The 27,570-nt window shown below is 36.9% G+C and overlaps 1 long non-coding RNA gene across 1 annotated transcript in view; it reads right to left on the bottom strand.

Moving 5' to 3' along the window:
- The window catches only part of LOC100512907 (uncharacterized), a 1,315,914-nt gene that overhangs the window by 815,006 nt on the left and 473,338 nt on the right, over positions 1-27,570 (bottom strand). Inside the window, 1 exon segment of the long non-coding RNA NR_201444.1 lies at positions 14,984-15,143. This is a non-coding gene — a long non-coding RNA (uncharacterized LOC100512907).

Here is a 27,570-nt window from a genome sequence, read left to right as displayed (position 1 = left end):
CTTATCACCAATGTAGTTCATGTTTATGCTGATATAGAAAACAGAAAAGTGTCCTAATCTTGTAACCTTAACTGCAGAACAGTTATAATAGCTAATAAAATCTACTAAATCCTGACATCTGTAGGCAAGCCTAGTACTCTGATATTGGTCATTTAACAAATATTTGGTTAATTCCCTCCTGACTCAGGGACTATTGAAGATGCTTGGTTTACCTCAATAGACAAAGCAGGCAGACACTTGTCCTCATGGAATCTACATTCTAGTGGGTGGAGAGGATACAGACAACCCACCACAAACAAGAACACATTATTTAGTGTGTTAACAGGTGATCTGTGCTATGGAAAAATAAATAGCAAAGGGGTCACAGAGTGCAGCTGAAGAAAGGGAAGTGATTTTAAAAGGTAAGTTAAAACCCACTGAGAATATTGATTCTTCCAATTCAAGAACACGATATATCTTTACATCTCTTTATGTCATCTTCAATTTCTTTCATCAGCATCTTAGAGTTTTCAGTGTATGGGTCTTCTGCCTCCTTAAGCAAAAGGTAAGTTTATTCCCAGGTATTTTATTCTTTTTGATGTGATGGCTAAATGGAATTGTTTCCTCAATTTCTCTTTCTTTCATTGTTAATGTATAGGAATGCAAGAGATTTCTAAGTATTAATTTTGTATCTTGCAACTTTACCAAATTCATTGATGAGCTCTGGTAGTTTTCTGGCAGCATCTTTAGGATTTTTCATGTATGGTATCATGTCATCTGCAAACTTGTACATGCAGGGAGGTGCTGTGTAGCACAGGGAAATCTACTCAATGTTATGTGATAATCTGTATGTGAATGGATATGTGTATGTTTATAATTGAATCACTTTCCTTATTGCAGAAATTAACACATTATAAATCAGCTACACTTCAATACAATTTTAAAAAAAAAGAACCCACTGAGAGCAACAGCCGATTTCCTGTTAAATCATGCAAATATGCACCAGATCCAAGTTCTGCCCTGTCCAGTCTTTTGCTTCCGCACAACTTCAAAAATGTTTCCATCTCTGATGCTCTATGAAAATTCATGCAAACAGGACTATTCTGCCTCTCTCCAGCTGAACTGAAAGATTTTATAAATGATTTTTGGGTAATTTCCACCCCCCCAAGTAAGTAACTTTTTAAGCAACAAACGTTGGCAATTTTCTGTTTCCTGAAGACCTAATCTCCAAATTATTTTTATTTTACAGCACACTATCAGTGCCTAAAATTATATAATGTAAAAATATTATATATGTACTGCTATTCCAATTTATTGTGACATTTTAAAAAATACAAAAAAATATATAAATTAACTGATAGTGAGATTAAAAAATAACCAGAGATATGCTAATATTTTTTTCCCAAAGGGATGAGGACACTCACTTTTAAGATCACTGGACTAATGGATCCTGCATGCACACACATAATTATACCACTTTGTTTAACTACCATGAGATAATTTATTTTATATACAATTTAAATCAAAGCTCTCAGAATGCCACAAGGGGTTGGGAATAAAATTATATGTGAATATATCTCTCATATGCATATATAAAATTTTGTAAGCTCAATTAAGTAATCACCGTTAGTTCTCTCATTATTCCATCAAGTCATCTACTGCTAAAGAATCCAAATTCTACAATAGATTTCTTTTCTTCAAGGACTTACATCTCAAGTCATACCAAAAGCCAAGAAATGACCTCTAAGAAAAAAACAAAATCTAGTGTGGGCATCACTATACATACCCATTTGGAAAGACAATTAATGAAGAAATACAAAAGACAAAGCAGGATGAAACATAGAGTCTACTTAGAGCTGAATGGACATATTTTCTAGACTACTTTCTCAGCTTCCCATGACATCCAGAGCAAAAGGGCTCCATAATTTCCAACCCCTTCTGCCTGTTGTGGAGTCTTTCTTGCTTCCCCCCATAAGCGCCTTCACTAAAGTGTTTTCTCTGGGTATAAAACTGACCTTGGGTTTCTGATCCAGACAAGACGATCTAGATCTGTTTGTACCCACTCCTCATGCAGGATATAACAAAAGGCCACCAAAGGTAAACTTGGATAGTTGGCAAGAAGAAGGTGAGCTAGTTTGGGACCTCAAGACTGGAAGAGCAACACAGTAGCACCCAAGAGAAGAAAGTAACGCAGGCCCAGCAACTCCTGACCTCCCATCTAGTAGCAACAGGCAGCCTAACCAGTGCCATTCCTCCCCCCAGACTGAATATGAATGAACACCAGGTGAGCTAGGCCAACTTGGGAAGGGACATAGATGGGAAAAACATGCTTCTGGGGGAGACTCTAAAGCTGCTACATGGCACAGCAAGCAATACCACACAAGCAACCGGGTTTTGGAAGCATTTTTACCCCTACTGCCTGTGAATCCCTCCAGAAAGCACCTATAAGGTGACCTCACCACAACAAGCAGACCAGCCTGGGAAGTACTCTTGGTCCCCCACAAGGGGGAGGATCCTGGCAGAACAAGTACATGACCAGAGAAACCTCCACAAGCCTGAAATTCCCCGTTTCACTGGAGACATACAGGTGGATGGGCAGAATCAGCAGGAGGAACCTAGCTACCTAGGCAGCAGGGCCAATGAGGTCTCTTTGTCTCCAAGAGTCTAAAACTTCCTACTTCTGCATAGAAACACTGAGGTAGCTAGGAGGTACTAGTAGGGGATTATATAACAGCAAGTTCTGGCTCAGGGAGCCCTTTTTTCCCTACAGGCTCTGGACTGCCTTCTCTTACCTACAGACACCCAGTGGCTCATCTGAGGAAACCCATTTTGCTTCCTCAGACAGCACCATCAAGGACCAGTGGGAAGCCAAGCAGCATTACATAAGTCAAACAGACTAAAATCATATGGCAAAGCCTTTAAAATTAAAAATTAAATTCTCAGTGGAACCACAGCCCAAAAAACTAAGCCAGGGACTCCATGATAAATCTAAACAGGACAACTTTATAGTAAAACAAGATTTAAATAGGATCTCAGAGTCTTCTAACATAAGACAGAATATCCAGGCAACAACTGAAAATGACTTGTCATACCAAGAACCAAGAAAATGAAAATTGGACTGAGAAAAGACAACCAAGCAATTCTAATACTGAAATTAATCAGATAATTATATCTGATCCAAGTTTTAAAGTAGCCATTATAAGAACACTTCATGATAAATTGTAAATTCTCTTGAAATAACTGAAAAAATCTTCTTAAAGAAATAGAAGTAATAAAAAAGAACGAAATGGAAGTTATACAAATAAAAGGTACAATAACAAAGAAATAACTCACAGGTTGGAGATTACAGAGGATAAGAATCAGTGAACTTCAGGAGAGACCAATAGGATCCATATAATTTGAGCAATAGAGAGAATACAGACTGAAAAAAAAATTAATAGAGCCCCAGTGACCTGTGAGATAATAATAAAAATTCAACATTCATCTCATCACATTTCCATAAAAAAAGGAGACAAAAATGGGGCTGAAAGGCTACCCAAAAAAGTAATAGCTGAAAACTCCCTAAATGTGGGAAAAGATACAAATGCACAGATTCAAAAAATTCAGCATCTCAAAACAGGATAAACCCAAAAGAATCCACATCAAGACACACTATAATTAAATTTCATAAATTCTGAAATGAAAAAGGAAAAATCTTGAAAGCATCCAAGGAGAAATGATGCATTACCTGTAGGTAAGTATCAACTCATATGCCAGTGGATTTCTATTATGAAACTCTAGAGTCTATAAGAAGATCATAAGTCCTGAAAGAAAAGAACTATCTATCACAAATTCTTTATTTGACTAAGTTATCCTTTACGAATGAAGGGAAGCAAAATTATTATCACATGAATAAAAAAGCTAAAATAATTTTTCGCTAGCAGATCAACTCTTAAAAAGTAGCTGTAATGAAAGTCATCAACCAGTAAGCAAATAATAGAAGAACGACTCATGGAACATCAGGAGGAAAGAAAGAACTGAGTATATACAATACTGAGTATACACAATCAAGCAGGACCTAAACAACACATATAGAACACTCAACCCAAGAATGAAAAAACATGTTAAAAAGTATGAAAAAATCCCAACTGTCCAGAAATAAGATTAAGCTCAACACATTTGAAAGTATTTAAACTATACAATGTGTTCTCAAAGTATAATGCAAAAAAAAAAAAAATTGATAACAAAGACAATAAGAAAATCTCTAAACATGCATAAATTAAACAACACATTTCTAAATGAGCCACAGGTCAAAAAGGAAATTTCAATGGTATTTTAAAAATACATAGAATTTAATGAAAATAAAATCACATTAGATCAAAATATGTGGGATGTAGCTAAGGCAGTGCTGAGAGGGAAATTTCTAGCACTAAATATTCACATCAGAAATAAGGAAAGGTCTGAAATGAGTAATAAAATTTCATATCTCAAGAAACCATAAAAACAAGAGTGAAATAAACCCAACATAAGCAGAAAGAAAGAAATAATAAAAAACAATAGTAAAAATCAATGAAACTGAAAATAGTAAAAAATAGAAAAAAAAATCAGTAAAACAAAAAAGCTGATTCTTTGAAAAAGATCAATAAAATGTATTAATTTCTAGCAATACTAACAAAATAAAGAAAGAAGACACAAACAACCAATATTTGAAATGAAATAGGGGATATCCACTGTACATCTTACACTTATTTAAAGAGTTAGCAGGAGAATACTACAAAAAAATTTATATTCATGGAGTTGACTTAGAAGAAATGAACAGTTCCTCAAAATTCATAAATTATCATGACTCAAACAAGAAGAATTAGAGCATCTGAACAGTCCTATAACCATTAATGACATTGAAACTGTAATATAGAACTTCTCAAAAGGAAATCTTCACTCCTAGATGGTTTTACTAGAGAATTCTAACAAACATTTAAAGAATAACTGAGAGCAATTTTACACAATCGCTTTAAGAAGAGCAGAAAACCCTTCCAAACTAATTTGATGAGGTCAGTACTGCCTTGTTTCAGAAACAAAGGCAGTGCAGAAAAAAAAAAAAAAAAAAAAAAAACTATAGACCAGTATCTCTCATAAGCTTATATTTAGAAGTCCTCACTCTCACACATTCAAAGAAAACCGAATCCAACAGTGTATAAAAACAGACCTTGAATAGTTTCTGATCCCCTCCTAGTCTGGTCACGCTACCAACCTCTTCAAAGGGTTGAGATCAAGTCATTCTGGGTCAAATAAGAAATTGACGTTTTCCATTACAGTTAATCATGACAAGAGTTACTCTAAATGTTTATCAAAAACAACTACAACCACATTTATGGGATAAAGAAAACATTTCTAAAACCAAAAAAATAATGATGTACTTGATCTTCTTTATTGGCCCTTCTAGAAGTACTTTTGATTCTTTTTCTTCTTCTTTTTTTTTTTTTTTTTTTGTCTTTTTAGGGCTGCACCCACAGCATATGGAAGGTCCCAGTGTAGGGGTCAAAACCACAGTCACAGCAACGCAGGATTCAAGCCACGATGGAGACCTACACCACAGCTCACAGCAACACCGGATCCTTAACCCACTGAGCAAGGCCAGGGATCAAACTTGAGTCTTCATGGATACTAGCCAGGTTTGTTACACTTGAGCCACAACGGAACTCCCTCTTGATCTTTTTTCTATCATGTTAGGAACCTTTGGAGGCTGACCTGACCAGACTTCACCCCTCTGTCTCACTTGGCCTCTGACTTCTACTTGAGTTTGGCCAGTGGGGTAAAATAATGAGACTGGAGGGTCCTTGGAGAAAGAGATTAGTGGAACTGATTCTCTCCTCTAACACCCTTCCTTGTGGGTTCTCTACTGAAGCCAGGGCACTGGTCAGAGGCCCTCACCTACAGCATAGCTACATCAAAGTCTTTCCAGAGAGTCCAGTGTCTACTCTCTTCTTTGTCCTCTAGGCCTAAATGTATTAGTATCTCTCTGCTCTTGCCTGTCCCAAAGATTTTTGCTATTCCTTTTTAGTTACTTTTAACTCTGACTCCAACTTCCAATTAGCCCCTTAAGCTCATTAAGCTCTCTTTATTTTCCTTATGTGCCTATACTATCTTGTTTTCTGACAATGATGTAAGTGGCTACAGTGCTGCTAGAGGAAGACGGCCCCTCCAGATCCATCATTAATGTGCTTAAAATAGGAGGGGGACATCTTTTTTTTTCCCTGCCTCCAAAATTACTAATACAAAAGCATCCTAAAGATCAGGTAAAATCAATAATTTAGGTACTTTTTCCTTACTTTTTAAAAAATAGTTTTGTAGATATTTCAGTCAATACTCTTGACATATAAAAGAGTTGTTTTTTGATATTGTTGTTTTTTAATCCAGATAATTACTCGGTGGCATTCACTGGATATTTAGAAAAGGAGGAAATCTTGGAAATCAACTAGACAACCCTCCCATTTAGAGATATATAAAAATAAAAGAACAATTAAGTCACTTATCTAAACTCATAAAACTAGAGGGCAAAAGCAAACACAGAAATGAGGAGTTCCTGCTATGGTGCAGTGGGGTAATGATCTAGCTTGTCTCCGTGGAGGTGCTGGTTAGAATCCTGGCCCAGCACAGTGGGTTAACAATCCAGCTTTGGTGCAGCTGTGGCATAGGTCGCAGCTCCAGCCCAACTCCAATCCCTGGTCTGGGAACTTCCATGTGCTGCAGGTATGGCTGAAAAAGAAAAAAAAAAAAGAGAGAGAGAGAGAAACAAATAGAAATGAAATTTCCTAAGTTTAACCCCATGTGCATTCCAGTAAACTCTACTATCCCTTTGAAACTTTACTTTTCAAGTAATACAATTTTGACCACGTACTGCTGCAAATCTTATTCTTTCATAAATCTATTTGTCTTATAACTGTAAATATGCTATAAGATTATGTGACTTAAGCTTGAGAGGTAAAACTGACAATGGGCAAATACCTGCCTCACCCTAAGCAGCCTGGAAACCAGAATTCAACAGCAGATTTTGACAAAGATCAGATTTTTGCCATGGCTACCCAGGGCCCAGCAAATAGCATCTTTTGGAAATTGCAAAAGGAAAGACTGACTAGTTCAGCTATTTCCAAAAAGTTTCATTGATTTTATACATATTTTGTATAAGTTAAATTCCTTTCATCACCAAATAAATCCTGCTACATGACCATTAAGTTTCCACAGATCCCTAAATGTCTTGTATTTCTGACTATCAGTCTCTTCCTAGGCTATACAATTACCAGCAAAGCTCCTTCAGTCAAGCTCATACATCATCTACAAACTCAGGCAAATATCACATACCATATGTCAATATTTCTGCTTTTATGTCCTAAATGTATTTTCAAACAATTTTTATTTGGAAGCTAAAGTGACTTATCAGACAACATTTTGAAAATATCTCCTTTCCTCTGGGCTCTATGCCTGTGTTTATAGATGTCCCTCCATAATTGAACATAGAGGGGAAAATGTACTTTTTATGGGAGTAATTTTTTTCTCCCCCCCCCTTTCTTCATCTGGAAATAGGAAATGAAAAAATATGAGCCATGGAGTTGAACATACTATAAACTACATCTATTTTTGGCAGGCAGACCTATGTACTATCTGCAGAGTGGTGAGGGACAAACTGGGCTTCCGCTAGCTTTTTGCTTAGGCTAGGATTCCATGTAGTATATTTCTCTAACATGACAGCAAAGTGCACAAAGACAATATAGAGAATAAAGCAGATGCCAACAGCAGGGTGAACCCAAACTTTCTCGATAATATTGCTATAATTTTTCAGTCTTTCTTTACAGGACTAAGCTTGCCTTGAGTGAAACCTCGTAGATTTTCAAATCCCATATATCACTTCAAAGTGAGAAACAAGGACATCCAATGAATATTTGTAGACCAGTCAGCCATGACCCTGACTGAAGAGGGGCTACTGTAGGGAAGTAAAGGGAGATGACTCTTGAGAAAATCAGTGCTTGCTCCCTAAAAACAAGTTACCTGAACAAATGTTAAAAAAAAAAAAATCACTTCAACAGGGTGAAATATCTTTTTGATATCCTGAAAAATCAAATATTCATTTTGCGTGCCCAGTGATCGACTTTGGTATTATGCTAGTAAAATGGAAAATGGAGAATAAGGGACACACAGTTTTTACTGGGAAAAACCCTTAAAACGTTATAAGGGCCTAAAGATAAGGGTGCCATGGGGAGGCAGGGGTGCAGAAAGGAAGTGAGGAAGGTGCAAAGGGGAGATGTCATCAGCTTCAAAGGATGGACTGGATCGGGTTCTGAGCTCAGAAATGGAGAAAAGTGCACCTGCTGTGGACTCCTTCCAAAGCAAACTGGGACAGAACTCAAGGAAGCATCATAACTATAACCATTCAGCTTCAAGAATGGAGAAATAAACTTCCGTGAACTGGCATTGGAAATTAACCATTATGTTAAGCTTGCTTCTATAGCAAATGAGTTCACAATGACTCAAAAAAGAATTTTTGGAACAAAACCTTTCCTAGGTAAGGGATTTCCTATAAAGAGGCAAACAAAGAAAATAAGTTATACCAGGAACCAATTTTCCCATACCTAGGGAACCTTCCAGAGTTGTAGAAAGGGACACGTTAAAATTTAAAATTATTCCAAGCCACTAGATCATACATTTTGGGTAAAATAAATGTAGTCCTATATATTGATTCTTTTACCTTTTTTTTTTTTTTTTTTGCCTTTTCTAGGACCGCTCCCACGGCATATGGAGGTTCCCAGGCTAGGGGTTGAATCAGAGCTGTAGCTGTTGGCCTACACCACAGCCACAGCAACACCAGATCCGAGCCGCATTTGTGACCTACACCACAGCTCACAGCAATGCCAGATCCTTAACCCACTGAGCAAGGCCAGGGATCGAACCTGAAACCTCATGGTTCCTAGTCAGATTTGTTTCCACTGTGCCACAATGAGAACTCCCTATATACTGATTCTTTAACAAAGACTATGCTATATATTAATTTAAACCCCACTGTTCAGTAATACCATGTACATAACTGCATTTGAATTTATATAAACCATTACTCTGTTTATTGGTAGGTTGTGAGGCTAGAGAACTGACAACATTCCTATCTATTATAACAACAAATCACTGATTGCTTGATTTCCCCATTTTAATATATTTTGGGGACTGCTCTGCAATTACCTTTTAAGTCATTTGTTAGTTTATTCATGTGCTCATTATCTGCTTCTCTCAAGTAGTATAAATTCCATGAGGGCAGGTTTTCATATTGGGTACGGGGAAGAGAAAGATTGTGGAGGTAATAAATGAATAAATGAATGAATGGTATAATAAAATAATTTTGCTAGATCTATCTAGCAAAATTATAAATGCTAAAGCTACAAATGGGATATTTGAATCTGTGGTTAATCAGGGAATTAAAACAGAATAATGTGAAATTTAAATTACTTTCAAATATATTTTAATTATCAGTAAATCATTGGCTTATAAATTTACTACCAACATGGTAACTATCTCAGTCTCTACAAAAAAAAAAAAAAAATCAGGTTCAATAATACCTTTCCAAATATAATTCCATAAGGCAAATACTAAGAAAGCTAATTCTAAGCCATTAGGTTTATACATACAGACCAACACCACCTAATAGAGAAAGCTCTTGCTGAGAGTCAAGAGGCTGAGTTTCTAGTCTAAACATTTACTCACTGGTGGGAACTTGTGTAGCCACTGGACCTCTCTGAATGAAAACCTCATCTGTAAAATGTCCAGATTGGATATGACTACTCAAGTCTCTTATAGCTTTAAAAGTCTATTAGGGCAATAAACTGTTAGCTAGAGGAAAATCATACCATTCTTATGTACATAATAATAAAAGATAACACAAATAATTCTAAGTGCCAGGCATTCTACAAAGCACTTACCATTGATTAATACGCAAAATCTCTTCAATTAAGCCTAGGAAGTAGATCTTCTCCTCCCCATTTGCTTCTGGAAACTGAGCCCAAGATAATGTTAGGTGACTTTCTCAAGGTCCCCACAGATAAGACTTGTGTAGCTCAGGACCCCAAGTGGCCTACCCTCTGCCTGCCCCTCATTCTCCTGGCCTATTTCGCTTCTGACATCGCTGTCCTCAAACCATACTGAATTCCCTGGACCCCGATCATGCAAACCTGTTCCCCTCTCAGATCCTTTGAACTGGTTGTTCTCTTTGCTCAAAAGATTCTTGCCCCAGATCTTTGTGTGCCTGGCTCCCTCTCATAGTTTGGGTCTCATACCAAAGGTCACTGGCCTGTCCTCATTCCCCTAACCAAAGTCATGACTACACTTAGCCACCTCTTTTTCTTCATAGCTTAGGCTTACAACCATCTGCTAAATTATCTCACTTGGTTGTTTATGAATCCACTGCTATGTTTAATTATCTTCTCCCTGACTAGAATATAATTTCCAGGACGGCAAGGATTTTTGAATTTCATCACTGAATCTTCAATACCTCGAATGGCAGAGGGTACAGAGAAGTTACTGACCGTAGGAATAAATGGACCAGTGAATGAACGATAACCTCATCAAGATGATTTTCCCACATTCATCTTAGTTATTCAAAAAGTAGGAATGCTAAAGCGACTCAGGATATACTGAATCTCCACTATGCCATTTAAGTAAGAAGCATTTTCAGACAAAGGAGAAATGAGTTTACTGACAATATTTAGTACTAGCATTTCTCAGAATTTCTGCTTTGCTGTCAACTCTTATCAAGATAATTATGTAAACATTCCATTTTTTAAATTAAATGAGTGTGTTCATTTCAGAGAAGAGTTCAGATCTTTCACTAAATCACGCAAGAAACTGAGTGACAATATGAGTCATCAAAAACATAAGCTCACAGAATCTAACACTTCCAAGAAGACTTAACTTTCATATTAAAATTTATATGCTTAGGCGTTCCCATCATGGCATAGTGGAAATGAGTTCGACTGGGAACCATGAGGTTGCCAGTTCGATTCCTGGCTCACTCAGTGGGTTAAGGTTCCAGCGTTGCTGTGAGCTGTGGTGTAGGTCACAGATATGGCCGGGATCCCATGTGGCTGTGGCTGTGGCATAGGCTGGCAGCTGAAGCTCTGATTGGGCCACCTGGGAACCTCCATATGCTGCAAGTGCAGTCCTAAAAAGCAAATAAATAAATAAATCCAAATGAAAATTTATATGCTTAAAAAGCAGAGCACAAGTCATCTGCAACAGCAACCATGTTTCATGTCCTCCCTGGGGAAGGTGGTAAAATATTTTATCAGGACAGAAAAGGCCTGTAGAGGGAAGAGTAGCAAATCTTGAGTGCCATCTGACTGCATATGGGGACAGCTTAAAGAACACAGGGTTCCCTGGACTCAGAGGACATGGAACAATGAAAGGTCAAGGCCTTCACTGTTCTCAAAACTCTCACACTCGCTTCCATAAATTATTTAAGGGAGCTTTCAAAATCCATACACTATACTAAGAAAAGATAAAAACTAAGAGGATAAAAAATGGAATCAAGGGGAAAATGGCAACAGAAGAAATTAGGTGAAGCCAGGACTGAAGTGAGAACACAAGCTGCCTATGGATCTGGACCTTTGCTAGAAGGTCATATATTGACCCTACCTTTTCTGGCATCTGGTGCAAAGGAGGTCTTAGACGACAGAGCCAGGATGCCCAGGCTTCAGATGTCGTCCATTCGGGTACCTTACTCACGGGGAAATGTGGCCCAGGACAGGCTTTATTATTTTTGAAATCCTACAGACACTTCTCCCACTAGCGCTCATGAAGATGGCACTAGCTGATGAAACAAACCCAACAGCAGCATGTTTCGTAAGACTGTTTTCTTACAAAATGACTCACTGTACGCTGAGGCATTGCCCTAAAGAGGCAATTCAATAAAAACAATAATATGAGGGGCCAACAGCAACAAGCAGTCAATTAATGCAGTTCTCAGCTGGACCACATATCCTTTTAGTGATATGAGTGTACTGTGTTTATAAAGACACTTTTGTTCAAGTGAGCGTCACATAAAATTGGAACAGCAAGGACCTTAAGGTATATCCTTTAATAGTTACTTGAAGTACAGCTATCTCTGCATTAGCTTGGGACCATATGTCTAAATTGGGATGAACTAACATCCTCTCAGGAAAGTCGATGTGTTTGCCCAACAGGATGGAGGGTGACTAGAAAGCCTCTCACTCCCTACAGGAAGATTCAAGAAGTAGTTCCTCAGGATGTAATTTTGTATATACAGAGGAAAGAACCAATAACTCCCCAAAATTCTCCAGCAGAGGGTAGATGGCAAAAAAAAAAAAGCCTAAAAATTATATACACAAGCAAACCAATCTTGCATGGCCTTTGGCTTTTTTTTTTTTTTTTTAAAGAATCAGGAAAAAACCCTTTGAGTAGTTAATCTTGAATAGCATGCCATTCTCTGTACAGTTGAGAAACGATTGCAAAATATATACTTAGAGAACTAAATGAGCTAACTTACTGCATAAGATCATAAATTATAAGGCAACTGTATGGATAGTTTGCCAAGTGATGACTTTTGATTTGGAGTGTGCACCTGAACCCCTCCCCCTCTGCTTGGCAACAAATAGAACGACCAAGTGTCTATTAAAGCCACTGCTGGTTCATGGTATTTATGCTATGCGCTTCCATAGAAAATAAGATTACCTCTCTATCCTCTGCTTTGTTGTAGTACTCTAAGAAAATATAGCATACACTTAATAATTCATACATTTGTATGGTTAACTATCACATTTATACATTAATTTACATACATTAATACAAAGCTCATAATAATTATTAAATAATTAGTACGTAATTTTTTTAAGTGGACCTTCTGAACTCTCCTGTAGGAATATCACAGAGGATGTTGTTTACATTATTCTCTTAATGAGAAATCTTGCAAGAAATTTCTTTCCGGGATTAGTATACAAAATAATTGTACCTCTTAAACAATTGGTCTATTTTTAAACACCAATTCTGTGAACTATGGAATTGTTCAGGTTACCATTTCTCAGTTAACTGTTACAAAGCTTAGTACTGATTTCTGGTCTAGTTGTGGCAGGGCAGAGGTTTATATACCATGCATTTTAATATTCTTATTACACTTTTTCTTCATCTTTTTAAGTTTAAATTATTTTTAATAGTCTCTGAGTAATGTTATAATTTCTTGCTGTGTTTCAAGTTGCCTTTAAATCTCCAATAGTAGACTAGACTTGCCAACAGCCTGTTTTCTCTTCAGGAACAGTATGGGACTGCTTGATTAAAAAAAGAAAACAAAGCTGGTGTACATTTTTAATCAGATGACTAACAATAGAATCACGCAGAGATTTGGAGGAGGAAAAAATAAACACATTGTGGATTTACGTTTTTATTACTTTGGAACAGAATTGAAGATGAGAGTAAACATTCTTAAAAGTTTTAAAATAAAATTAAATTGAGCACCCTTAAGGGGTTAGGGGGTTTTGGTGGAAAAAAGGGTTATTGTTATTTTATTTAAGACTATTTATGAAAAGTCTAATTATTCAATGAATGTCAATTCAAAATTTTTATACATATACAAATTAAATTAGCATATTATGGGACCTCAAATAATTTGCTATAGAATTAGAATCTTTTGGAGAGTATTTAGCTTTTAATAGCTCAACTTTTTTTGTCCTATGTCATATATAAATCATTTTCTTCAACTATACTATATACATTCCCAAATTCCCCTCAGTAGATTTATCATAATATTGCTGTATGCTTTGGCAGTCACTAGACCTTAGTAGGATGAATTTAACAAGGATGTGAATATGCTGATATTTTTGTAAGTCTTGCAGTATTTGGGAACTCAAGTACTACAATTTATTCATGGTTTGAATAGAAATTTTGTAAAGAGCTTAACAGAAATCATTTGAATAAAAATAGTCAAATAAATCCCTTAGATTTCCATCTCCAGATTTCCAATGTAGCCATATTTTAAGTGTTTATGGTACATCTGATTTTCTATTTTAGTATGTTTTATAACAAATATTTGATAATGTAATGCTTTTGTCTAGTTACATGTGCTCTTATCATTTTAAGATTTTATTTCTTACTTCAAACTAATACTTAGAATGACATTTTCTTTACCATCAAAGACAGTTTGCACATACGCTGAATGCTGTGGGTGTGGCCCTAAAAAGGCAAATAAAAAATCTACACTGGGACCTATTTATCTAGACCAGAGCAACATTCCAAATGAGTGGGCTACTCTTCTAAAAACAGTACTCAAGCACTTGAGCTACTTTCATTTAAAGGCAACTCAACAACTCTATCATGTAATAAATACCTAGCACAGCTACATGCTACATAAATATTCTTCACAATTAATTATATGATGCCTTATAAAATATTGTGCCTTTGTATTCTATTTTTAATATTCAACTCGAGTTACATGTACTGCTTTTAAATTACCACAATAAATTCAAATGGAATTGAAAAGAGGACATCATAAATAAAACCTAAAGAATCTTAAAATTCACTTAAAGGCAACTGTGCATAGCAGTAAGTAACTTCCCTTTACACTCAGAAATAAGACTAATAAGAAAGAGTCCTAGCCTATCTCTGAGGATCTCTCCTGCCCGCCTATTGTGTAACCCTGTGGTTTCTAATTTCTCCCTGTAGAAACTTTAATCTTAAGAGAGCCCAAAATTAGGGTGAGTGGTCATTTAATGACTTTAAAAAACTAATAGCCACATGATTGCTGTCAGTATACACTGGGATACAACACCATATGACAAATCTATTCCACTTCGTATCTGATTGTTACCAAAGGTGGGGAGAATGACATGATGGGTAGGTAGAAGGCACTGAAAAAGGTAAACTATCAGTTGTTACACGGAAAGGTAAATTATAGTTGCCCATGACATTTGCTGCTAATTATAACAATCATCTTCCCAGACCACAGGAGGATAATGATACTCAATCAAGAGCGAGTACTCACAATTTCCTCCCCAGGCTCCACAGTCCCGTATGATTCAGCTTGTGTCCTTTTCCAAGTGGGAATTGGATTGTTCTTTCTCGAATTAGTTCTAAACCATTCTTTAACCCTTTTTTCTAGCCCATTATCAAAGAGCCCTTTGTCTTGGAATTGAGCAACCTGACTGTGGGAAAAAAAAAAAAAAGACAAATGAAGAGAGTAAAAGAAGGAAAGAAACTGATTTGAACTAGGAAGATACACCTGAAGAATGAAAGTAATTAGAGACATCTAAAAACCGTATACTTGCCATATAAATAGATAAAACATCATACAAGCATAGTTATGATTTGCTTCCTGCTCTGTTGAATAATTCTTAAGGTATATTACACAAATGTGTTTCCAATCTTTATCTTGAACATGAAATACGTCTGGAGCCATCAATTTCAAAGCTAACTTTTAAATGAAAAAACACACCAGCAAACATAATTACTAAAGACTAGACAAATAATATTCTACATAGCACCATCCTTAATTTTCCAGTACAATTTTCCTGTACTTTTATATATACACAACATATTTCCTCAAAATATATACTCAATTTTCATGTACTTTCTATACCACAGGCAATTAAGACTACAAATAAATCCAAATTAACAGGATACTTGTATCATGCTTTAAAGAACATATTATATAATACCATAAATATATAAACTAGAAAAAACTGCATGCTCTGATTTTTGGTTGATAAAATAGAGTCATCCCAGACATTGACCACATGAAGAAATGTAGGATAAATGCTGACCAGAGGTTCTCATTGTGCAGTGAGGTTAGATCGAGATGAAGTCTAAATTGTAGTCGGTGCAATTTTGAGAACAGATAAAGAAGAAATCTTTGATATGTCAGAAAACTATACCAAGGTAGTTAATGGATTTAGTTTGGTCTACAGGAATAAAAGAAACAGGCATTAATCATCCCCCCCCTCCCCCGTCACCATCCATCACTGTCATCATGGTCATCATCAACATTATAGGCAGCATTTTCAAAATCCCTACATAGTTCCTGCTACCATAAAAAGTTCCATACGCTGGCCAATTTATTGCCTCTCAGCTCCACTCTTCTTTACCTGCTCTGTGACAATGGAGCTTTAAAACATTTCTCAAGGGCAGCCAGCAGATACTAAGTTTTGCCAACAGTAGGCACTGAGGACATTCTAGAGGAGGGACTTGTCTTCCTCCTTCGTTCTCGGAGTCGATCCTCTATGGATATTTTCTCATTTTAAATAAAATGATGATTGGAGTTCCCCTTCATGGCTCAGTGGAAACAAATCTAACAAGCAACCAAGAGGACACAGGTTCAATCCCTGGCCTCGCTCAGCGAGGTAAGGATCTGGCATTGTCTTGAGCTGTGGTGTGGATTGCAAATGCAGCTTGGATCTGGCGTTGCTGTGGCTGTGGTGTAGGCCAGCAGCTACAGCTCCAATTTGACCCCTAGCCTGGGAACCTCCATATGCCGTGGATATGGCCCTAAAAAGACAAATAAAATAAAATAAAATAAAATGATTATTGGAGATGGGGCAGATCCAGGCTGTGGGACTCCAAGCATTTTGGGGGTCACACTATAAGAAAAAAATATAAAATTACAGATAAAAATTAAGTATAAAAGTAAATATTTGGAGTGAAAAAATAAATTGCCACAGATTTCAACATGTAAAAGTAAGCATGTTGAATACCACAAACATTATAAATACCACAAACATTATAAAACAAAGGAAAATAAACACATCTATCAAATCCTTACAGACCCATCTCTACAAGTTGTGCCTACATGTTTAGCTTCAACTTCTTTGCCTCTTTTGCAAAGATGCTAGACAGCTTAATTCATTCTCTCGTGGAGTATGATTAATAAACCTTTATCTTCTCGGAGTTCCCTGGTAGCTCAGAAGTTTAAGGATCCAGCATTGTCACTGACATGGCACAGGTTTGATTCCTGACCTGGATCCCTGTGTGTGATGTAGCCATGGCCAAAACCATTTTATTTTCCTTCTGTTACTGATAGCTTAAAAATGATTTTTTAGCTTCTCAATGAATTATTAGTAATTTAATTAAAAGTTCTGTTGATAACTTGGGAAAATCTCTATCAAGCCTTTGTTCATGTGAAAGTAGAAAAATTTTTCCAGAGCCAAGGTCCTGGATCTAAATATGTATATATTGTAAACCTTATTTTTCCTCCATCAGCCTCATGGGTCCATGCTCAGCAGTAGAGGACAAGTTCAGGTGACTCTGATCCTTTTTACCCAGATGAGGAGTAGTCAGAAGAAGTAATTCCAGAAGGCATTCCTAGACCAGGATGACCAGCAGGGACTTAACTCTACATGAAAGTGAAGCTCACCAACTGATGTCAATAAACCCCAAATACCATATCACATAAAGAAACCTTTGGAGGTAATGAATACATTGAATATCTTGATTGTACATTATGAGTGTATACATATGTCAAACATTAAATTGCACATTTTAAATATGTGCAGTTTATTATATATTGAGTACAAATTTGTTCTCATAAGTAATCAGTCGGAATCTCATCAGGGGACAGAAAACACATAGTAATTTGAATTGAGAATGTTTGATATAAAGTGTAATTAACTATTGAGTTTGTGAGCTCTTCTCCCTGTAGCCTGGAAAGGTCACTGTATTCTGTATGAATGCAGAGCATGATACAACTAATTTAAGCCATTGATAAATAAAGTTTGCATTAACTATTAAAAAGAATAATGAACTATAATGAAGGGTAATGATAAAGATATACAGAAAATTCTTAAGAACAACATAAGCTTGAGGGAGAGTACTCAAGGAGGAATGAACTTGGAAGGGGGAGCCCTCCTCAAGGCTGAAGACCTTATTAGAAAAGTTGGTCTTGCATCCCACCACACGGCAGAGAAGTTTGCTAGACTTTCTAAGCCTGAGCTGGTCCGTGGGTGCTGGGGAAGCAGGAAAAAAATAAATACTTAAAAACCTCTCTAGGTTGCAGGTGAAACAATGCTGAAGAATGAGAGCACAGACAGAGTCAAGGTGTCTGGAGCACACTCGGGGGTAGGGTGGTGTGCAGTGTCGGTGTCAGGAGGATTGCCAGATACAAGCCTACGGGCTACAGATAAGTCAAGACTGGTGGGATGTTGTGCAGAGGACACTGGAGTGTTGGGAGCCTACTGACCGAAAGGGCAGACCAACCCCTGTAGTATATGGTGTCCAAGTCCACAAGGACACACTGAGTGCAGTGGCCAGGGCTGTGAGCTCACTGAGGGATAGAGTGCTCTGGATGTGCTGCTGGGGCACGGCACTGCTGACAACCATGTGGCATCGGCAAAAAAGTGGCCAAACATCAGCAAACTGGGACTGTTAAGTCTGAAACTGTGAAAGATCTGAAATATTATGAAATCTATAAATTGACAGGTAAGCCCGCCGCATGTATAGATTTACATGTGTGCACGTGTACATAAATATGTGGTGTGTGTGTGTGTTTAAAACCTCTTGTTCAGGGAGCAGTACTTTAATATGCAGGACAGTTTGTGTCCATCCCTCATGACTCAGTTCTCCCACAGGGTGATGCGGTGGAACATCAGATGCTCCATTTCCACACATGGAAATTGTTCCAAATGCCAATGGTATCAGTGGTGTGTGATGTACTCTATGCATAAATCTGAGTTTTGTACCACAGGACAAGAACTCCAAAATCATGAAACTCAAAGCTTATATAGTGCTGCTGGTACACCTGCCACCCTCCTTAGAAGAGGCCTTTGCTCCAGGTTATGAACAAATCCTCTCTGAGGATTCCCTTCTCGCCCCTCTATATCACCACCCTGGAATGTAAACAAATGTAAACAAACGAATCTAGGGAGATAAACCTGTGGATCTCTCCAGATGCCTCTATCTTTATAGTTCTATTCAATCATTCTTCAGCCCAGATGCCAATGATCTTTGCTTAACAGGCCTGACTGCAAAAACCTGAAGATATGCATAGAAGACTGACTCCCAACAGAAAGAAAGAAGATAAGTGTCTCCTCTATAATATCCTCAGTGTCTTTTATTAATGAAGCTTACTATCTGCTGGCTGCAAATAAGAAATATTTATAAAGCTCCATTGTCACAGAGCAGGTAATGAAGAGTGGATTTGGAGTTGAGAGGCAATAACTTGATAACTAAAATAGCCAATAAAAGAATAGTCTAGACTTTATGCCTATAAATGATGAGAACTAGATGAAAATGACAAATTCCTTACAAGACACAAACTACTAAAGCCCACTCAAGAGGAAACAGACAATCTGTATAGTACCATATCTATTATAACTTAAAATCTTCCCACAAAGAAAACTCCATGTCTAGATGGCTTTATTGGTCAGCCCTTTCCTTACTGAATATAAATGACACACACTATTATATTCATTTTTCGTGTACAGCGTAGTATTTCTGACATTTGACATTTTTATATGTCATGGAGTGATCATAAGTCACTTTATTGGTCAAGTCTATCAAGCACTGAAGGAAGAAATAAAACAAATTCTACACAAATTCTTCCAGAAATCTGAAGAGAAGGTAGTACTTCCCAACTCCTAAGATAAAAGCATTACTCTAACTGTAAAATTATACAAACACATTACAAGAAATGATAACTACAGACTAGTATCTGTCATGGTTACAGATGCAAATGATTTTTAACTTTTTAGAAAATCAAATCTAACAATATATAACTTTTGGAAGATAATACATTACAGCTAACTGGGATTTATCCCAGGAATATCAGTGTGGTTTAACATTAAAAATTGATCAATGTCATTCACCATATTAACACACAGACAATCTCCATAGATGCTAAAAATTTTGGCAAAATCCAAATACATTCCTCATTTAAAAAACAAACAAACAAAAAAAAAAACCTCTAGCAAAGTAGCACTAGAAGGAAACTTTTTCAACATGATAATGAACAGCTAAAATAAATGCCCAGCTAACATTGGCAGAATAATAAGTATTTTTCCCCTAAAATCTGGAAGAAGGAAATGATGTCTTCTTTTACCACATCTACTCATTATTTTACTAGAGTGTTAAGCTAGTGTAATAAGACAAGAAAAAAATAAATAAAAATCATCCAGATTGGGGAAAAAAAGTTAAACTATTACTATTCACAAATTACAGAATAATCCATGTAGAAAATCCTATGAAATCTACCCAAAAAATCAACTAGGACTCAAAATTGAGTTTAACAAGGGCAGGAGATCCAAGATCAATACTAAAAAAAAGTGGTATTTTTATAGCCTAGTAAAGATTTTGAAATTGAAATTGAAAGAAGCAATATCATTTACTTAAGCATCAAAAATATGAAATATTTAAGTATAAATACGATAAAAGATATACAACAGAACTTTATAGGAAAAAAAATGAAGAAACCCTAAAAAAATGGAGAAAGGTACTGTGATCATGGGTCAGAAAATTTATTATCATTAAGATATCAATTCTCTCCAAAATGATTTAGAGAGTCAGTATAGTTCCAATAAAACTATCCGGGAGTTCCCGTCGTGGCGCAGTGGTTAACGAATCCAACTAGGAACCATGAGGTTGCGGGTTCGGTCCCTGCCCTTGCTCAGTGGGTTAAGGATCCTGGGTTGCCGTGAGCTGTGGTGTAGGTCGCAGACGCGGCTCGGATCCCACGCTGATGTGGCTCTGGCGTAGGCCGGTGGCTACAGCTCCGATTGGACCCCTAGCCTGGGAACCTCCATATGCTGCAGGAGCGGCCCAAGAAATAGCAAAAAGACAAAAAAAAAAAAAAAAAAAAAAAAAAAAAAAAAAAAAATCCGGGAACCAATAAAACTATCAGCAGGCTTTCTCAGAGAAACTGACGAGCATATTCCAAAATTCATATAAAAATTTTAAAAGACCTAAAAAATCCAAAAATATTTTTGAAAAAGTGAGAAAAAAAAGAATGCATACATGTATGTGTAACTGGGTCACCATGCTGTACAGCAGAAAAAAAAATTTATTGGGGAAATAACAATTAAAAAAAAAAGTAAATGGGAGTTCCCGTCGTGGCTCAGTGGTTAACGAACACGACTAGGAACCATGAGGTTGCGGGTTCGATCCCTGGCCTTGCTCAGTGGGTTAAGGACCCGGCGTTGCCGTGAGCTGTGGTGTAGGTTGCAGACACTGTTCGGATCCCACGTTGCTGTGGCTCTGGCGTAGGCCAGTGGCTACGGCTCCAATTAGACCCCTAGCCTGGGAATCTCCATATGCCGCAGGAGTGGCCCTAGAAAAGGCAAAAAGACAAAAAAAAAAAAGTAATTGAACAAATTTGGAGGATTTATATTATCTAAATCCAAGATTTATTATAAAACTATAGCAGTCAAGACAATGTGGTATTGGCAGAGAACTATATCAATCAAACAGAATATTTATTTCAAAAATAAACCCACATACAAAAAAATAAAATAAAAAATAAACCCACACGTACGTGGGCAACTGATTGTTAACAAAGTTGCAAGGGGGATATAGGGTAGTTCTTCCACAAATGATGCTGGAGTAACTGGATATACACAATGCAGGAAACTCATAGAGCATACATATGAAACTCATAGCATATGTGAGTTTGCAGAGGAATTACAAAAGGAAACAAGGAAACTTTTGGGGGTGATGTTATGGTTTTTTGGGGAAGGCTTACATATATCAAAACAGCAAACTGTATACTTAAAATATGTGCAGTTTGTTGCATATCAGTTATACCTCAATAAAGCTCTTTTAAAAATATATTTATTGATTATTATCAGTTACTTAGGTGTCTTTTTAATGTTCACATTCATCTATATAAGGGCATATTTGATATATTTAACAGACACTTATATTCATAAAACAGAAGAGCTATTTATCACCACTTGCTATTTCTCATCACAAATTTACACTAAGCACTTTATGAAAGATAAAACACTTCCACATGAGGAAAGAGTGTTTCAAGTGAAAAAGCACTGTGTGGTGGAAACCAAGAAGAGACTCTGGTTACGTGGGCCTACTTTCCATGTTGCTTGGCTTCACTTGGTTGGAGAGAATCACAAAGCTGACTGTCCACCAAAGAATTCCTATCATCATCAGAGATGCCCACACAGTTGTTCTTGCTGGGGATCAGCCAGGACCTTGACCCAAGTTTCAGAACTGTGAACTCCCATAATTTGATCTCTGCTACAAGGACATGTAAAACTGCAGAATAAATCAGACTCTCAGTGCTAAGGGATTTTAGAGAGCTTCTAATCAAACCCTTTAAACGTGAAGAAATCGGGATGAAGAGAGATTAGTTATCCAAGTTGTGGTAATGGTACTCAAATCTAGAATCCCCAGTTAGCTGGGACCAAATCCTACGGCTTTTTCGTGGTATCCCAGCACCATCCTCCGAGTATTTTGGCCCCAAAATACTCATTAATTATATCCTTTTATAAAAGCATCTTCTTACATTTTGCTTAAACACGTTTTTGTTTAACTATAATGAAAAATATCCTGGCAATCTTTTCTTTTGTCAAGCCCACCTGCAGACTCCAGATTTGACCTTTTGGAAAATTAGCTATTTAATTTATACACACTGGGGACAATCTCCCCTGATTTTGTTCCTATCTCCTTGTAACTCATTTTTCATTATCTGTGGTGAAGACAATAGTCCCTGTCCTTCATTTGGAATAATTGTTTTGAAACCCTCTTTTTAAAACAAAAGTACCAGGTTAAGAGTAGTTTCTGTAACAATAGACTCTTTAAATACAAGAAAAATATGCAACATCTTAGGGACCTCTTAATCATATTACTAGATAGAATTCATTCTCCTAGGTAGGATTAAATTAGTTTTATATTATATTTAAATATTCCTTTCCTTTCTGATTTTAAAAACATTTTGTGTTCACTAAAAAATCTATAGGAAACAGAGAAAAGCTTTAAAACAGATAAAAACCATCCATAAACTCATCAACCAGGTAGAGCCATTATTTGGCATTTTTTCAAACTTATAGATAGATCAGCATGTAACTGAAGATATTTAACTATCTCTTTATAAAGTTAGAAGTCATATCATATATAAATTTAACATTTATAGAATTAGAAGTCATATATATAAATTTAACATTTTGAAAATATTATAATCCTTTTTCCATCACTAATATTTACAATATCATTTGCAAGAAATGCGTATTATTCAATCACTACTACAGTTGAGCAATTTATAGTATAGCAATTATATGGTACTATATACCATATCACACTAAACACTATATAGTATATATTATACTACAGCAATAGTATAAATTGCTACACTATTATTTCTTCCCCCATTACTGGACATATGTGTAGTTTTTAAGCTGTTTATTATAAACATTGCGAACCCAATTACATGCCTGTCAATCTTCATAGCATTTCTGATTTTTTCATAGGACATATTCCTGGAAAGTCTACATTAAGTTTAAAAGTTAAAAATTTACCAGTAAGAGATGATCATGTAAGCTAGTTCAAGCTTACATAAAGTTCTTCTTTAAAAAGACTGTGTGCCAAGTGCACTTGGAAAGTAAGAATAGAATGCACATAAAATGTCTTTTTCCATGCATAAGCCACTAGCAGGAAGAGCAGCTATCTAATTTTAAATATTTTGCTTTATTTCCCTTTATAGTAATAGCAGAATAATATTTGCACACAAATTCCCAGTATCTGGACATTATGGTGGATTTGAAACTGAAAAACTGTCATTGCCTAAAAGACTAGTTCCTAGAAGATCTATTTAAGATAAATTTTTAATAAAGGCATAAGCACATGGTGTCACCATGGTGATAAAAGGAAGCTGGGAATACCAGCGATAGAGTAGAGGTTGAATTAAAAAATAGGTTGGTGAAAGGATCAGATGCAAAAACAGAGGGCTTCTCTAATAAAGGAAAAATTAAGACTTAATAGAGGTATGAGTTTCTGATTAAATCATGTAAATGCCACCCTTCGTTTTCTTTCTGTTTGTGTCTACTCATCAAGCCCTTGGGCTAGATAATCAGTCCATAATACATGGTCCTGGCAATCAGTAGCCAAATCTCAAAAAATGAGAGACTCATCCTTCCCAAGAATGCTTCATACAATGGACTGTGAGGCTTTGTTGCTGCTGAAGGCTCATTCCGAGGGGATGGGAGCGTCTGATTCTTCACCTCAAGCTGTTGGCAACAATCAGACATTCTCAAGGTATAATGAGACCACCGCATAAGAAGATAGAACAAAAGAAGGCTTTAAAGGAAAAAAATGATTCTTCCCCCGCTCATTCCTGGAGCTGAGAATCTGCGTGGACCGTTGTTTAGGGATAATTAGCTAAGAAAAAAATGTCCATTATTATGTTTTCTCTTTTTTTCTCCTTTAAAGGAAAAGTAGAATAATAGGATGGAAAGAACATGGGCCTGAGTGTCAGGTCTCTCAGTCTGCAGAAATGTGTGATCCGGATAAAGGGACTTAATTTCTCTGAGTCTTAGTTTCTTCATTTGTCAAATGAAGGTCATACCTCACAGAGTTGTTGTGAGGATTAAAGTACTCAATACAGCTCTTAGTACATAAATAAACACCAGAGGAATGTTAGCATTTTTTACTGTTTGGTGTTATTTATGGAGTAGCTTGGGAGAGACAAGAATATCTCCTAAGTATCATTAATCCACAGTCATACGGTACAAAGCGGACCCACATTAAAAACAGGGATAATCACTGGGAAGAAAAAGATTTTTAGGTCAGTCAATGCCCTTTTATTTTTCTTAAACATTCCAATTAACCTTGTTCTAAATACATCTGCCAGTATATATGTCGTCCACTTGCAGATTGAGCATTCCACTATAACTTCAAACCTTGGAATTGTGCTGTTTTAGCCTACGAAATAAATAAGGCCAGAATTCTGTCTAAGACGATGGACTAAACCAACACTTCTCACATATTAATGTTCATATGAGTCACCTAGGGATCTTGTTAAAACACAGATTTCTATTCAGTGGGTCTGGGGTGGGTCCTGAGTTTCTGTATCTCTAACAAGCTTACAGGTGATGCTGATACACCAGCCAATACTACACACTGAGGCAAGGGAATAAATCAGAAGTTCTCAGTGGGGGTGATTTTGTGCCCTCAGGGGACATTGGGCAATGCCTAGGGATATTTTTTGGTTATCCCAATGGAGGAGAGGTATCTAGGAGGTAAAAGACAAAAATGCTACTAACATTCTACATGTACTGCCCAGGTCCCCACTGGCCAGTTACTCTATATACCACAGTGTGCATATGCCAATCCCAAACCCCCAGTCCATCCCTGCCTGGTACAACAAACTTGGTAACCATAAGTTTGTTTTCAAAGACTGTGAGTCTATTTCTGTTTTGCAAATAAGTTCATTTGCATCTTTTTTTTTAAAGTTTCCAGATATAAGTGCTATCATATGATGTTTGTCTTTCACTGTCTAACTTCACTTAGTATGATCTCTAGTTGATGAATGGGATGGAATCTATCAACATTCTTATGGACAGACTTTTTTTTTTAATTTTCTGCTAGATTCATAAAACAGTTTATTCTTGTATGTTGCCTTGAAGATTTCACCAATATATTTTCATTAGCAAAAGTGCAATCAACACCAGTCGTATTCGGAATTTAATTGACCCACTTAGGCAATCATCATGTAACAAAATAATTAATCTTAGAGCAAGCGAAAGATAAAAGATAGAGGTTGGAGTTTAAAGAGAAGACAAATCAATATTATAGAGAAGGTTTATCATTTCTAAACCTACTATGGTCAAGGTTTCTTGGAAAGAGAATAAGCTAATCTTCCAGATGCAAATCTAATCTCAGTGGATGCCACCTTACCTTTGGGGTCCTATATCTGTTATCACGGGATTTTCAGATCATTCAAACATGACATTCTGAAAACTGGATAACAAGTTCCCTGTCCCAGTCTCTCCTCTGGGAAGAGAAGGTACTTTGCCTGCATCTGGATGTTTGGGGGAATCAAAGGAATAAGAAGGAACTGGTCCACAAATATTCTAGTAGATAGTGGATACCATCAACTGTCTATTGTTGGAGGGAGCTATGCTTTTTTTTTTAACTTAAGATCCAATTTTTTTTTTTTTTGTCTTTTTGTCTTTTTAGGGCCATACCTACAGCATATGGAGGTTCCCAGGCTAGGGGTTGAATTGGAGCTGTAGTCGCCAATCTACGCCACAGTCACAGCAACTCAGGATCTGACCCTTGTCTGTGGCCCACGCCACAGCTCACAGCAACGCTGGATCCTTAACCCACTGAGCGAGGTCAGGGATCGAACCTGCAACCTCATGGTTCCCAGTTGGATTCATTTCCACTGCGCCACAATGGGAACTCCCAAAACATTTTTTAAATAGCCTCAAACCAAAGGAGAATATCAATGAATTTCAGATATTAGGAGACTAACAGTTGCACAGATTGTATTGATATAGATTAACTTCAATAAGGTCTGAAAAATATGGAAATATTATCTCCAACATTTGCTCTGACTTTTCTCCAATTTCCAAGTCAGTTAACCAGTATTATTAAGCACATATTATGTTGCATAATAGGACCAGGTCTGTAACCAAATTTTATGTTGGGAAAAGGCCTGAATTCCTTTTAAATGACACCGACTGAGGACCTGGGGGGGGGGGGGTAAATCATTTATGATGATTTTTTTTTTAATCTACTGGAAGGGAGGGGAAAGACCTCAGAGAAACTGTGTCTTCTACACTTTGCCTTCTGTTGTGTAACAGTAATGCAGAAAGAGCCTTATTTTAACATGTTTTGTGAGCTTACTCCTATTGGCTAGTACAGTTGTTGGTGGGCTCTGAAATGTGTCCAAACCTCACAACAGAGGAAATGAGAAGACATCTCCACACCTTTAAAAGCAAATGTGCCTCTCTTGTCACATAACACTGATGTATCCTTGAAGAATTGGTCATATGCAAGCCCAACCACAGACTATCCTGGAATTGTCTAGACCTCTCCCTGCAAGGGAGGCAGAGACGCCTCTTTCTAGAGGGGGCCTCTCTCCACCCTTTATTAAGTCTGTCTCTACATCAACCCCTCCCTACCAGGCTCTTCTATAATTAAATCAGGAGACTCAGGGTTCTGTCTCAGGCTATCTACAAATTGCAAATGAATTCCTTAAGTGGTCTTTGTGGGAGAATGTGGGCCTTTTAAAAAGAACAATTACAGTGAGGTGGGGCCTCACCTTATTTACTAGCTGGGGGGAAAGCAGGTTTAGGGCTGTGTGTCAACACCAACCATTGTTCCTATTAGGGTACGATTTTCGTGATTTTTTTTGAGAACCTAAAATAAGGTTAGCTGGAACATGCAATTCTAATCTCTTTCAGTGCTTATCACTCTTCAAACATTCAACAGCCACCCTTAATACCATTACCTCGGGGACAACATTTGAGGAGGCCTCTGCAATCTAACAACAAGGGACCGGAGAGAAAGACTGTGGTTTAAAAGCCTGGTTAAAGATTAACACAAACAGTAATAAGAAGGTTCTTAGGAAAGAATCAGGACAGCTGCAGCTGAATCCCAGCTACCTGCTGAGGGTTGCTAAGCAACTGGGGC

Source organism: Sus scrofa, chromosome 7, assembly GCF_054392235.1.
Source record: "Sus scrofa isolate SSC_HxYL_T2T_F1_AM1 chromosome 7, Sscrofa_HxYL_maternal_Yorkshire_Landrace_v2.0, whole genome shotgun sequence".
Lineage (NCBI taxonomy): Eukaryota > Metazoa > Chordata > Mammalia > Artiodactyla > Suidae > Sus > Sus scrofa.
This window is presented reverse-complemented; position numbering and strand designations above follow the sequence as displayed.